Genomic DNA, 14,021 nt, shown 5'->3' on the forward strand with positions numbered 1-14,021 from the left:
AATGCCGCAGCCCTTCAGTCAGTGGGATGGGACAGCACCAACTCTGGGATCACTAAGGTACAAATTTCCCTGTGAACAGCGACAGGACTTCTCTTTGGTGTTCTGTCTAGCCACAGACTGAGACATTATCATCTACTGTGGTTGCAGGGGACTCTGAAGGCAGATGAAGGGAGTTTTTACGTGGTCAACTGCTCCTCTAACATCTGTGTTTACGGAGACACTTAGGGACAGGTGTGCACTGATTCTGGTTCCCTAGCACATTCATTTTCTGATCTCTAGAGCAGCACAGCTAAGTGACCCTCTTTTTCTCGCCGCTCTGAGATGATAAGAAATAACTTTCTAGCAATTAGCTTTAAGATGGATACGCACAACAGCCTTTGAAACGAGGCCGGTGCTGTGTAGACGGACTCAGGGATCTCACCATCTGCATCACCAGCACACTTCGTATGTGCGTGAATTAAGCTTTTCTTCCTTTAGAAGGGGAAAATGACAAACTATCTTGTGTAGACAAACAGAAAAAAAAAACTGGCTGCCCTTTGGTATTTAAACAGAGACACTTATTTCCTAATATACCACCTTACTAGACGGATGCGAAGACGTGGGCAAGTCAGTCATCAGAATTAACAGAGTGATTTTGCTTGCACTACACATTCTGATTTGTATGAATCTTATTTTTAGCCAGGCACAAAGGGCAATCGATGGAAAATCTTATTCTAACCGCTACTTTTTCTGAGCCACCCACACTGCTCCACCTACTGCGCAGCTTCACCAATGTAAAAACCCAGCCCAGGTTTGTCCTAACAAGGGATGCAAAGTGGCTACAATGTGTGACACTTTTTCCAGTCACTGTTTGTACTTTCGTTCTTTTTCTGTATCAGGACTTTCATGGAAAACAAGGCTGACTTATCTCCGGGCCTGTTCCAGGTCTCTAAGGTGGTAGGTAATTCAGTGTGCAGACAAGAGTGCCACGAACCACACGCCAGACAGACTCTGGTAAATAAACGTGCACCAAAAACTCTCCTGTGAATCAGAACAGGTGACATCAGGGCAGGTGACCTCCAACATTTTGCTGCGAAACAATGCTATTTTAACATCTTCCCGCGGACAACTGTGACGCCAGAAGCACTACCAGGTACAAAACAGACTTGGAGAAATTTTTTTTTTTTTTGCCAAAGTTAAGCCTAGCACTTGGCTGCCATCTGCTTTTGAGTCTGCAGTGGCCAGTGTTTAGCAAGACACATCAGCCCTACATCAGCTCTCCCCTTCTGTGGGTCTTTCTGTGGGCTTTCACCACACGCTGCTACTCCACAGCCAGAAGCCGACCAACCTTTAACTATCACGTGGCTGTCCCGGCGGGGTGAGGTATCTGATGCTTACACACAACGACCTCGACAGCACTGAAAACAAAACAACCAACCATCAAAGATGATTCTGCTAGGCGAGCGGAGAAGATAGAGGTTTTTCTCTTCAATTGCAACCTCCTCAGATCTCTAAGGAAAAGTTACCAAGGTCTTACAGAGCCAATGAAAATTCTCACTCTCCTGAGCCCCCTCCCTAAATCACAACCGAGAAGCAATGCGGGTGTTGACTCAAAGTCCAGTTCAGCGAAAGGAATTAAGACACACAAGGAATCAGCTGCGAGAACAGCACCATTACCTGTGCACACGCTCATTGTCCAGAAACTAGAGGAGCCATCCCTTCACTCTCTGGTGGTGAACGCACACCCTGCACGGTTAAGACCGTCTTCTGCCTGTGTGGTTCTAGAACTGACGAGAAGCCTCAGAAAGTCCTTCTGGGGCTCTGGTCCACTCTCGTCAGCCTCCGACTTGTATAGTAAAAACAGAGGCAATTAAGTATTATGAAAAAGTGGGTCACACACCACTGAGAAACAACCACACCGCCCCCAAGTCAGACACCAAATGACTGTGCTGTGACAGATGGGAGGGGTCTGAACACAGTGAAAGCAAAACTTTTATGTGGTAAGGAACATTTTAGTTTTCACTAGTCTAGAGAAAGTTAATCTCAATGTCAATGACAAAGCTAACTCCCTCTTGGCATGCTCTCGAATTTGTTATATGACAAAGGCTGGCTATTAATATCATGAGAAATTTATAAATAATGTCATCAGCAATCTGAGGGATGGTTTCGGGCTTCGCAATGTACCAAGCCTAGTGGCAGGTGCTCCGATCCAGTGAAGCAAGGTGACCAAATCGAAAATGAAGGTGCCAGATTCTCATTATCAGTATTAGCATCTCCTTTGCCAGGGGAGGATCGAGGTGCTGTACACCGCTTTTCCACACCTGTACCCAGTCGGATGTCCAACACACTTGAAAATGCTTACTAAAGTGCCATCAATTGCTGGGTGAAGACGGTAAAACCAAGAGAGCCAGAGGGCTTGCATTCATTCACCGATCACCTGACAGCCACAGAAATAGTCACATCAATCTATATATAGAGAGTCACTGTTCTAGAAAGGACACAGGGGATCTAAGCGAAGCAAAGAAGTCTCCCTGTCAAGGAACTTAGCGTCTTGTATAGGAGAAGATAAAATCTCCAAAGACCCAATTTATAACCAGATCTCTCCAGCAGCTGCCTACTAAATTCTTCCTATTCTAACATAAGGAATGTGAACGGCACTACTCATGAGCCTCAAACAACCCCTTAGGTTTCACCTGGCTCTTCTCTCAGGGCCCTAGGCCCTGCTTAGCCCTGGCTAAGTGTGGGAGTCATCCCAACCTGAAGTTGATGCCCTCTCTACAGGGCAGCAAGGACTTTCCAACTCCGAGAGCCATGCATCAGAGCACAGTGGTCTGGGCAGACCACTTTCAGGAAGGAAGAAGGCAAGGCTGGGGGGAAACTGGCTTCAAACACTAGAAGGCAGACACTTGAGTGAAATCAGACTTTTACTGGAATCCATATTGTTTGGATTGTGGATGAGGAACGGGGGAAGGAGGCCCCAAGTCAGCCTCTCCTGTGTCAGCCTTTCCTGGTTTACTGTGAACTAACTATGGTTTTTAAAGCAACCCGGCACTGTGAGCAGATCTAACACCAAAATCTTCTGTACACAAGCAAATCTTTCTCTTATGAATTCAGTAGTTGCAAAGGCTTTGCAAGTCTACTGGGTATTTTTTTTTTTTTTGTAAATGAATGTAAGAATGAGAAGGATGGGTTAGGGACACTTCCACCTGAGAAGGATGGGTTAGGGAGACTTCCACCTGATCAAAATATGGGTAGGTCCACACATGTGTCTGTGTAAGAAATGCGTAATAGCACTTGAAGGGAAAAGAAGAAAGGAGATCTTTGTCCTGTAAAATGATGTCTAATCAATGCCACTATTTTCAAGTTGCACAGTATAATCAGAACAGAGTACTGCTTACGAATTTGGACTTGCTGATTAAAAACTGTTTGGAGAAATACACAAAAATCCATGGTATAGGTAACTTGTATCCTGGTAGCTAGATTAGAAGGAACATTTGATTTTATTCTTTTATGTGACTTCAGCTTATGTAGAATAAACATGTACCTAATGAAATCTCATCCACGATGAACCACTTACAAAAGACAGTATTATTCAGTGCGTCTGGGCTGTGTAAGGGCACCCTGAGACCCATACGATAAACTGGCTGACATGCTTCTCAGGGCGAAGCTGTTGTGAAGGGAACCATTACTTTTGCAAGAAGGAATGCAAAGCTACCTCTGCTTTGCCAAAAGGAAACAATTCTTTTTTGGATTGTGACTTTTTCTAGAAATTAAAATAGTTAAAATATCGGACTCATTTAATAATATGACCTGGTGTCAATCAGGTGTGGAATATGGGAAACATCTTCTAGACACAAGAGCTTCCAATGACTCAGGGCTTCAATAACCTCGCTAGCGTGCAGGATTTCACAGAGAATGTCCTACGGGCAGAAGAGCAGGAACACGTCTCAACATACCCATTCATTGCATTTCCTGCCACCCTACTGCAGACACCAGGCCTGCTCATGCCTGAATGGGGTTCCTAGAAGGGTAAGCCGCTGTTACGCCCTCAACACGAAGGCTCAGTGGTCTGGTAGGAGAGTGTATGTTGGAACTGCTACATCAAGGTTAACATATAAAGGAAGCCAGAGGGAACAGAAAGACTGGACGCCCCTCCTCGTCTGGGTTTCATCTAACAAAGAGAACATGTGGGAAAAACCAAAGCCTGTGACGTAAAAATATGGGAGGGGCTGTTATGAAACCCAGGGGCCTGGACCTTACAGCCCAGCTCTGTGGGGCTTTCCCCCAGCTCAGCAGCCTGCTTGCTGTCTTTGGAATGCTTTGGACATTCTCGCTTTCTCTGACCTCCCCTGTGCCCTGCTGCCATGAAAAGCCGATGCTGAACATGGCGGCTCTTAAAAACGATCTTAAACAATGCTGCCATGAACATAGTTTAAGATCGTTTTTAAGAGCCGAGAACAATCGCAGTGGGTTTTTGATCCTACTGCACGCAATGGCTTTGGGGGAGCCTAGGCTGTTTGGAAGCTCACCTTAGGAGACCTGGATAGAGGTGGGCGGTCCTTGGGCTTCCCACAGGTCAGGGAACCCTGATTGCTCTTCGAGCAGATGAGGGAGGGGGACTTGATCGGGGGAGGGGGAGGGAAATGGGAGGTGGTTGCGGGGAGGAGGCAGAAATCCTTAATAAATAAATAAATTAAAAAAAAGCAGAGATAAATAGGAAAAAAAAAACGATCCTAAAAAGGCATTGATTTCTCTGTTGTCTTCCACCGTCCTCCTTCCAGAAGCCCCTGAGATTCACCTCTTGCCTGCCCAGTGGTTTTTCTCCCAAACTCTAATAAAATCATCCTTGAGCTTCCTTCTGAGTCTGTTTTTTAAAATACATACTATGTGTGCGTGTGTGTGTGTGTGTGTGTGTGCATGCGTGTGTAAATGTGTACCATGGTACAGGTGTGGAGGTCAGAGGACAACTTCCAGGAGTCAGTTCTTTGCTTCCCCCATGTGGGTTCCAGGGATCAAACTGAGACTGTCAGGTGGTGGCAAGCGTCTTTAACTGCTAAGCCATAGTGTTTGCCCCTGAGTCCATTTTAAAATTCTTTTATTAATGCAGCTAAGAACCCACAAAAGGGAACCCTGAATTCCCCTGTTGTAGTGAGAAGTGTCATTTCACTAGTGACAGGTGCACCCTCAGTCACCTCTTTAGTACTCAGCGGGCTGGAGGCTACTGGAATAAACTGATAAAGCATTTATGTGGCCGGGGCTATTACTTGGGAGGGAACTTCACAGTGCAGTACAGCTCAGCTTCTTTGGAGACTCTGGAGGTTTTGAATAGTATATTAACATATGTCCCCATGCTGGCAACATCACTCCCTTGTACTATTAGCATGCATGCAAAAATGAAAATTAATTTTGATTGTTCCGTGAATAGGCTATAATTGTCAATGGAGTCTATTGTAAACGATCAAATCAAACGTTTTTCTAAAAACAAACCAACAGAACTGACTCCAAAATTGTGTCCATGGGGTTAGTGTCGGCATCACTCTTGAAGGCAATTATGTCACAGCTTATAGATTATTCCTAAAACACACACAGAAATCTACCCCTTAATCCTGGAAAAGATGCTGTTTTCTCAAGAATGCCTATGAAAGTACATGTTGGAGTTTTCTATCCTGTGCCAATGTGTTGGAGTCTCTGATGGTGCAGGGAAACCTTGGTACCAGAGGACGAGGAGATGCTTGCTTTGGTATTCTGCTTAACGACAAGGGGTAGCTGCTTTCTGGTGAAGATCCCTAGAAAGCAACATCCAGATCTAATTCTAACGCATTCAGCTACTCTCGCTGATTTCAGCATGGAAGAGGCTGAAGCTGCAGATACCCTCTGGTGAGTCCCTCCCTCACAGAAAACCAAAGCTGTCTTGTTTTCTGAGCCTTGATCTCTGAAGAAGGGAAGTAGATGTGAGGGGAGGATGGGGAGTGTGAAGGGCTGGGGTGTGGACTTGGAAGGTTAGCCAACCCAGGGCCTGGTTTTCTCCGTTCAGGTAAGAGGATCTTCAGGAAACATGCCAGCATCGGGAACCAGGCACAGCTGACTTCTAAAGAACAGGAGGGCCAATGAGCAGAGCCCCTGAGTTCTTTCTACCGTGTGTGTCATTTTATCTGCACATTATCTTGCTTGCTGGTCTCTTCTGGGGAAATCCATCAGGTACTGCAATTGTGTCACCTGAACTCACGGGGTTCATGGATCTTGATTAAATTCTACATCCTCATGATCTCAGATCATATTTAGGTGCTGTAGGTCCGTGAGGATAGCAGAGGTGAATTCATCCTTAGTTTCTTCTCTCTTACACCTGTTTTTCCTTTCTACAGTAAACTTTAGTTTTGCTGTTTTCCCCCCATAGCATTTGAGCCAAAAGCCTCTGAAGCATTGCCATGGCCTGAACAGCCTAAGTAAAACAAAGACTTGATTTCCAAGAAGGTTTGGAAAGTCTAGCCTGAGGAGGAGGGGATGGGTTAGTATGTGTCATCCTTGAATTCCAATGACTTTGTTTAATCTTCATTCTAGTCATGCCATTTCTTTAAGCCAAATTTCCATGTGTATTGGTGTGCATTCACACAAGTAGCCTTAATAGCTTAGGGGGGGACATACAATCATTTAGAACACTGGCTTCTGCGCTTATCCCCCACCCTCACACCCCTTATACTTCCTGTCAATGAAACTGAAAATTATCCATCTGTATCTGTCCTTGGATCCTTAGGTATGGCCTGTCCCAGGGATAAAGTCTAAAGACAACCAAAGATCGGAAGAAAATATGCTACCAGTCCCAGCGGGAATCTGCTGGCTGCCTTCCAGTCCAGTTTTGTAGAAACGAGACAAGGTAAAAAGCGAGATGAGCAGAATTGGGTGGACTAAGCCGTGCTTCCCACTGGACTGCAGGTAGGTCGCTCCCTGACCTCTTCCGGGACTTACTGGCACTGTAATGCCTGCTCCTTTAAGCAGTACAGTGACTGGGGCGGAGGTGGGTCTCTCTTCCCTGGCTGGTTTCTCTCATGCGGTCACCTCCACCAAGCAAGAAGACCCATTAAGAGCAAGAGTCAGGCTCACAGCTCCATGACAATACTCCAGGCTGTATTGGCCCAGGAACCTCCCTGGGAAATGGAGCATCCTCACCACATACCTCCTTTCACCCTAGCAAGGCAACTTCCGCCACACAGTGTGGAGTTTGGTAGAGACTATGACTGTTAATGGCAAACTCCTGCGACGGTTTCCCTCAGGGGCATTTTTGCTATGTCAGGGATTCCATTCCTGTGGTTGAGACTCTGCCCTCGCTGTGTTTGGGGGTGACACAAAAGACAGCAGGATGGGAGAGTCATGCAAGATGCCCCTGCACCCTGGGAAGCTTCAGCTTCCCTGTCGAGAACCAGCCTTCTTAAAAGGAAGAGTGTGCGCTGCTATTTAGTTGCTTTTAAGATTGTGTTAGAATATAACCTAAAATGCTGTTTTATTCATTTTTAAATGGACAGTTTGGTGATATTAAGAACATGGACATTATTGTGCAACTAACCACCACCGTCAACTACCAAAACGTCAACTTTTCCAGCCCACACTGGACCCACTAAACCACAAACGCCACAACTCTGCCCCTACTGTTGACAGCAAGCAGTCTACTTCTGGACTGTGTGTTTGACGACTCCGGGCACCTCATATAAGCACCAACGCTGAACACGTCCAGCTGACTTCACTTAGCATAACACAGTTGGGTGGCGATTACTTTATTAACAGTGACTGTTCTCAATTCTTAAGTGTTCTAATTAAAAGATTTGCAAATCCCAAGTGCTACTTTGAGTGACCACACTTGCCACACCCAAATAAATTGTTATAAATCATAGTGGATTACCACAGATTTAAAACTTCCAGAAATTCTTCAGATAGTTTCTGGACAGGGCAGTAGCATTATTACAATTTTATATTCACAGTTATTTAATGAAATAAAAGAAAAACACTTAACAATTCTACATTGAAAACTTAGAAACATACAACACGTGTACAGGCATATGTATAGAATGTGTATAGATCTGTATGTATACTTAACTGTATCCAAGTGAGCATTTGCTTAGCCAAACTTTTAATTTTTTTTTTAAATCAGTGTTGGGTGAACTGTCCTTGTCTTTGGCAGGTGAGTAGTTATCCTTTTGGTAGCTAACACAGTAAGGAGATGACCTTAAAATCTGCCAGTACTGAGGTCTCGGAGACCCATAACAGCTGGGCCCTGCTGATGGATTATTTACTGGAGGTGCGCCTCCCTTCATGTGTCCCTTGTAAAGGCAGCTACATGTCAGCGTAGCAGGGAGGGGAGCAACAGATTCTCGAACCCTGGGAGGACGACTTTCCCTTTGGACCTACCAAACACGGCAAACACACCTGACAAGGGACTGTGGCCCTTGCTAACAGCCACACTATTATTCTGACCTTCTAAAGCCCAAGGACAACAATGGCCAGAACTATAGGAAGGGAGCTGGCGAGTGGTCAGGCTGAACTTTCCAGCTGAAGCTGCCGTGCAAGCCCTAAAGTTGTTTTCTGAGACACGCGTCAATGCATTAAGCACAGGTTCTACTTGTTTGTTTGCTTGATTGATTTTGTTTTTTGAGAACAGGGTTTTTCTGTGTAGCCCAGGCTGTCCTGGAACTTGCTTTGTAGACCAGGCTGGCTCCAACTAATGGACATCCCCCTGCCTCTGAGTGCCTGGATTAAAGGTGCATGCCATCCCCTGCCCAGCCAGATTCTACATTTTAATGCATTTAATATTAAAATGTATTGTTTCTTAACATCACTATCCACCCCTCTCACACACTTGAGCCAAAGCAGTGATTCTCAAAGCGAGGGCCTTGGAGCAACTGTACCAACATCACTTGGAAACTGTTAGCAAAGCCGACTGCTGGCTGGCACCAGACCTACTGGTTCAGACCTGCTGGTGATGAAAGCTAACACTTGAGAACTACCAGGCTAAGGAAGCAGGACTCTAGGGATTCCAGCCCTTGTTTCCTGCTTCATTTGCAATTCTCACGATGCTTTGTTAAAAGAAAGGCAATTTTTGTGTGCGTGGGTTCCCTGTGTCGTCACCTCATTACCCCTGTGTAGGTGAGAAAAAGCAATCTTAGGAAAAACTTACATATAATTTCCCCAGGTCCTGTCCTGGCTTCGAGTCTTAGGATGCCGGGAACGAGGCGGAGGCAGAGATGTGAAGGCTACAGCGATCCATTCAGACATGGACCCCAACGCTCAGCGAGGCCACCTTGTGACAGATCAGTGAGCGTCCACCTAGACCCAAAGGAAAGTCCATTACTATAGTAAATGCTGCACATGGCAATGCTCCTGCCTCAGAACAGCTCCTCCTCTTTGAGCAATACAGTACTCCACCATGGTTCTAGCATGCCTCTCGACTGAACCACATAGGCAGAGCGACAAAATCGCCCTGGATACCAATATCTGGGCTCTACTCAAGCGGAAGACCTCTTCCCCAGGTGCTTCCTGCAGGCGAGCATCTCTTACCACATGCTCTCCTGACCCCAAAGACAACTCGGGGAGGCCAATCTCTAATCATCTTATTATCTCCTGGATCATCTCAGAAGGCTTTCTTCAATAAATCCAAACACCCCAGTTTAGAGACCTAAGAGGATGTGCTAACTAGAGGCGATTCTAGAAGACATGATTAACTTGTGAATCCTGGCTGACAATGATGCCTCAAATGTGTTTATTTTCAAATCAGTACGATTTGGTTGGCTTTAGCCCAACCTTATATCCTCATATCAGACTTTCATCCATAAAATTGGAAATATTTATTTTCTCTGATAAGTTAATGTTTATTGTAGATCACATAAAAACAGGTCAGAGTATAAAGAAATGAATAATGGTAACCATGAACAATAAATTATTAAGGATAGTTTGTCACTTAGGCTTATAGCCTCTTCACGGTAACTCTTGCACTTGGATAACCACACAATTCATATTTATTTTTTATTTGAGAGTAAAGGGTGCAACTACCATGATATTATCCTTACAAGTGTGCAACCACTCTTACTGTCCAAGGTAAGCACCCCACAGAGAAACATGTTCAATGTTTCTATGCAAAAACATAGGGTGATTCATTAATTGGAACAAAATAACATCTTACATTAATTCAGGCAAAGTTTTTCTACCAAAGAAGTTTATGCACACACACACACACACATACACACACACACATGCAAGCACGCACACACACACACACACACACACATGCAAACACGCATGCATACACGTACACACACCACCCTGAAAACTTTGTGTATGAATTGTGGACCATTATTCTTTTCAGATACACAAACATACTTGGAGACTGTTTTCATAACTTTTTTAGTTAATTATGAAAGAAAATATTATACTTGTGTTATACAGTTACTAAATCATGCTTTAAAATATCTCTGCAATACTCTAATACTCCACAGAAACACATCTTAACCATTTCTCTGAAAGTGACACCTAACAGAGCCATATGAGTTTCAGGTTGCCTTGGTTTCTGACCATTCCTGGGCTCTCTAGAAAAACAAATACCAGGTTGGCAATGTGAACGTCTAAGGTGTTCTGATGAGTTTTTTTTTAAGTTTTTGGAGATTTTATTTATTTTTATTTTATGTGAATGGGTGTTTGCCTGAATGTATGTCTGTGTACCACATATTAGCACATGTATGGATGTATGTCTATGTAGCCCACTTGCATGTAGTGCCTGTGGAAGCCAAAAGATGGTATCAGATCCCCTGAGACTGGATTTACAGATGGTTGTGAGCCATCTTAGGTGCTGGAAATTGAACCTGGGTCCTTAAAAGGCACAGCCAGTGTTCTTTGTTTCTTTCTAAAAGCAAATCATTAATTTTATTATTTTTTTTTAATTTTTGAAGTCATAATTTATAACAATTCTCCCTTCTCTTTCCTCCTTCCAACCTCCTCCCACATACCTCTCCAAAACTTTCAAATTCATGGCCTCTTTTTTCACTAAATGCTATTGTATGTGTGAATATACATATGTGCACGCATGTGCACACACACTCCTTCAGTCTGGCTAATGCTACCTACAGGCACGTCTTCAGGGCTGTCGGCTAGGGTGCTCTTCCCTGGGAGGGAACTCTACTCTAGTATCTATACACTCTACTTCTGTGTCCAGCACATACAATAAAATGGCTAAGATTTGAGGACTCAGGGTGTGAGCCCTTTCAGTTATATTCTGATGAACTAAATTCATCTCTTTCAGCAGTCTTACATTAAAGTCTGAGTTGTTCTATAATGACAAGAAAGGCCCAAAGAACAAAGTTCTATCAAGAAATGGACTATTTGCTCACTGTGACTTCCTTTTTAACTTGGGAGACATTCTCCTGACAACCCGGAGTCTAAGTGGGTGGAATGGTTTCTAGAGGTTTTTCCATGGCCAGGATCAGGTGCACAGTTAATTTGTGAGCCCATCACGCTCAGTGGGGATAAAGAAACAAAGTGATGAGACTATCCTCAAACAGCAGACTTTGTTTCTCCTAATTGCTTGGGGCCAGAGAGGGAATAAAAAAACAAAATTGCCACTAGTAACAGGAACACTTACCAGAAGCTCTTCAGACGCTGAGACTGTACAACTAGCATTTGCAAAGCTAATTACAAATCTGGATTCTCTCATTTTAAAAATATACTTCAAAGCCGCCCATGCTGAACCGAAGTCTGTGCAACTGGCAGATTATCAAAGTGTAAAAAAAATTGCATCACTTGAGTAAAGCAATAACTTTCAGTATCGCTAACTCCTGAACTGCAAAATGCCACAGGTCAAAAACCAGCAATGCCACATGGTTGTATTACCGTACATTTACAAGTTCATAGGTTCCTAAGTCCTGAGAGACACAGCCCTCTATGCCAGTGGCTTTGTTACGTGGGACAAGGGCTCTGCCTCTGAGCCTAACTCTTCACACAGGTTCTTCTTTGAATTAAATGAGGTGGAAAATATATATGGATATGTACATGTGTGAACACACATATATATGTGGCTTATTTTTCTTTGGTTTTGAAAACTATATGACATACATTTAATGCTAAAAATCATCTTGCTTTTTATTAGCAGCGTTTCCAGGCATAAGACTTCTAATCTCCACTCTACAGAGAAGGAAAGACACAGGAAGAGGTAGCTAAGAAATGAACGAATAAATAAATAAGGGCTGGATAGTGTCTTGTTTCTCAGTTGGCCACAGAGTACTGAGTGGCTCTCTAGGTGTTGGTTTCTTGGGGAAACAGATGATTTTTCAGGTCTTTTGGAAGCTGATGGTTCTGTCATACAGCTGATGGCCATACCAGTGTTAAGGGAACCTCTGGAATGACCCTTAGAAAGTAGTCCCTTCTCAAAGTCAGGCACCATGAAGCCAAAAGCACGGCCATCAATTTGAGGCCTGCAGTGTTGGGGCGACACTCCTGGAGGCACTGTTACCATCAGGATGGGTAAGATAATTAGCATACTAATTTTGTTTGGACTGGAGAAGGGGCTGAAGACCTTAAGGAAATGGTTAATGACTCTGAAGCATCAGAAGATAGCGAAGGGTCTACAACCCAAGTCTTTGTCAACCCCGATACGTTACTACTGTAACAACTGGCACAACCAAACAAATTCATATAGCTGACTGCCGACTGCTTTACAATCTGACTGCCATCTGACTACCACTATCAAACAGATTTGTGAAGGGGCTTTTTGTGTTATGTATATGCTATGGTCAGAAAGGATGCCATTAAAAGTCCCGGGGCCACACCAATTTAAGATCCTGTGACAATGGTGTCCTCAGCATTTCCACACCCCTCAGTGTGGCTACCAGGTACCTGGAACCTAGCTGGTATGGGTGAGGAACAAAATTTAACTGATTTAAAAATAAGTTAAAAATAAGTAGCTAAATGTGGATACCAGACAATGCAGCTATAGGACCCTGTTTTTTGTTTGTTTGTTTATTTATTTATTTGAGGTCTTTCAGACCCAGTGGCCCCACAGGATAGCACCTAATGCCTTCATGGAGCCAGGAGGCTCTGTGAACTGTGTTGGTCTCTCGAAACAATGGTGAATAAGAGAACCACGAACACTCTGTGCCTTAATGGCGCTTTCCAGTGAGGTTTATTTCTGAGGACCTCACACGGACAGTTCTTAGGAAAAGGTGGGTGACCCGCGACGGCAGAACTAGACCAAGCATGACAGCAGTGCTTTTCATTTCTTCATATTTACTGTTACAAGAAGCCGGGGAAGTTCAGAAGTAGATATCTGAGTGGTTTCTATTCATTCATTTCCAAATAAAGGCGCACACTGCAAATATGGGAAATTATCTGTACATAATTCCCTCTTGCATAATCTTACATCTACTTAAAAGAAAGAGTCGGCAGGACCTGCGCTCCTCAGGTAGGAAAAGTAAATGGTATTTAATTACACAAACAGCCATAAAAATGTTCAAGTGTGTCTCCAGCTGCAACAGTGGGCAAGGGAACATTTGTACCAATTAGCTGCGAAACGATTTGGTTTTCTGGAAAGTTGTAAAGGTAAGGCTGATTGTGTTCTTTATCCCCCTCCACTCAACTCTTAGCTAAGACGGATTTAGAGGGTTTAATAGCATTGATGAGCTCTTTCCCAGGAGACGGGCAGGTCTTCTCACCCACACCATACACCTCATACTAGTACAATCATTTGTTCAAAATAGAAGGGTAGCTCTCTGCTTGTCCTGTTTCCAGTATTGCATCTCTGGCGTCCCCGTTGTTAATCTCCTACTCTAATTGCCTTTTCCCACCTTTCTAGGATGCAGGGTGACACAAAGAACAGAAAATGAAGTATTCAGCACATTGGTTCATGTTCGTGCTGAGCCTGACTCCATGTATGGCGGCCCCCACATTTTAGGATTAAGTATTCTCAAGCTGATTCTTTCCCCTGTATCAATGTTATCTCATGAAATGAAAAGCTCACTACACAAAAGAACAGGAGCTTTTCCAGCAGAGATGCTACACGGAAGATTCTAGTA

General features: G+C 44.0%; 1 protein-coding gene across 4 annotated transcripts in view; it reads right to left on the reverse strand.

The window, feature by feature from the left end:
* The window catches only part of Bach2 (BACH transcriptional regulator 2), a 336,475-nt gene that overhangs the window by 148,473 nt on the left and 173,981 nt on the right, over positions 1-14,021 (reverse strand). The window contains exon 3 of one of the 4 annotated variants that reach the window (XM_075971277.1): positions 9,143-9,291. The exons of 2 other annotated variants lie outside the window; for them this stretch is intronic. The gene's annotated coding sequence lies outside the window, so the exon portion shown is untranslated. Of the gene's footprint in view, positions 1-1,656; positions 1,840-9,142; positions 9,292-14,021 lie in introns of those variants that run through there. One more of the 4 variants, XM_075971278.1, reaches the window with a different exon arrangement.

The sequence above is a fragment of the Microtus pennsylvanicus genome, chromosome 5, assembly GCF_037038515.1.
Source record: "Microtus pennsylvanicus isolate mMicPen1 chromosome 5, mMicPen1.hap1, whole genome shotgun sequence".
In the NCBI taxonomy this organism is placed as follows: domain Eukaryota; kingdom Metazoa; phylum Chordata; class Mammalia; order Rodentia; family Cricetidae; genus Microtus; species Microtus pennsylvanicus.